The sequence below is a fragment of the Homalodisca vitripennis genome, unplaced genomic scaffold (genome assembly GCF_021130785.1).
Source record: "Homalodisca vitripennis isolate AUS2020 unplaced genomic scaffold, UT_GWSS_2.1 ScUCBcl_6410;HRSCAF=13612, whole genome shotgun sequence".
Taxonomy (NCBI): domain Eukaryota; kingdom Metazoa; phylum Arthropoda; class Insecta; order Hemiptera; family Cicadellidae; genus Homalodisca; species Homalodisca vitripennis.
In genome coordinates, this window is record NW_025782524.1 from 14,203 (window position 1) to 15,895 (window position 1,693).

A 1,693-nucleotide genomic window follows, 5' to 3' on the forward strand; every position below is an offset into this window, starting at 1 on the left:
AAAAAATTATGCACATTTTCTAGATGAAAACATTATTTATAAAACTTTAATTTATGTTAGTTAATTAAATCATCCATAATTTTAATCAGAGTAAATTGATAATTTATTGTTACACAATTATAATTTATAGGTTTTTAAACAAAGGCAATTTGTAGTAAAAATTTAACACATTTCTAAACGCTCATTTACTACAAAAAAATTAATCTTAAAAACGTTATGGTATATTCAGCATTTTAGATATATAGCGATTTTAGAGTCCGTTATTCAACGCCACAATGTATTTACGGCTGTTAATAGAGATTTATTTCATTACTAATGATACAGACTGATATTTTAAAACGTTTTTATTGCCATGGATACAAGGCTACAATAAAACGGTGGAGAGGGATATGTATAATGTACACAATGAAGGAACAGGATGTTTCGTTCACAATCCTTCCATCGTCAAAAACAAACTTCAAACAAAGTACACAATGAGCAAGACTAATCCCTCCTTGATGGTGCAATTACCATGGTAACAACACAACTATTCCTACAGCATGGTACAGAGCGGTATGTATAATGTACACAGTGAGTACGACTAATCCCTCCTTGATGGTGCCATTACCATAGTAACAACGCAACGCTTCCTACGGCATCGGTATGTATAATGTACACAGTGAGTACGACTAATCCCTCCTTGATGGTGCCATTGCCATAGTAACAACGCAACGCTTCCTACGGCATCGGTATGTATAATGTACACAGTGAGTACGACTAATCCCTCCTTGATGGTGCCATTACCATAGTAACAACGCAACGCTTCCTACGGCATCGGTATGTATAATGTACACAGTGAGTACGACTAATCCCTCCTTGATGGTGCCATTACCATAGTAACAACGCAACGCTTCCTACGGCATCGGTATGTATAATGTACACAGTGAGTACGACTAATCCCTCCTTGATGGTGCTATTACCATAGTAACAACGCAACGCTTCCTACGGCATCGGTATGTATAATGTACACAGTGAGTACGACTAATCCCTCCTTGATGGTGCCATTGCCATAGTAACAACGCAACGCTTCCTACGGCATGGTACAGAGCGGTATGTATAATGTACACAGTGAGTACGACTAATCCCTCCTTGATGGTGCCATTACCATAGTAACAACGCAACGCTTCCTACGGCATCGGTATGTATAATGTACACAGTGAGTACGACTAATCCCTCCTTGATGGTGCCATTGCCATAGTAACAACGCAACGCTTCCTACAGCATGGTACAGAGCGGTATGTATAATGTACACAGTGAGTACGACTAATCCCTCCTTGATGGTGCCATTACCATAGTAACAACGCAACGCTTCCTACGGCATCGGTATGTATAATGTACACAGTGAGTACGACTAATCCCTCCTTGATAGTGCCATTGCCATAGTAACAACGCAACGCTTCCTACGGCATGGTACAGAGCGGTATGTATAATTTACACAGTGAGTACGACTAATCCCTCCTTGATGGTGCCATTACCATAGTAACAACGCAATGCTTCCTACTGCATGGCACAGAGCAGTATGTATAATTTACACAGTGAGTACGACTAATCCCTCCTTGATGGTGCCATTACCATAGTAACAACGCAATGCTTCCTACAGCATGGCACAGAGCAGTATGTATAATTTACACAGTGAGTACGACTAATCCCTCCT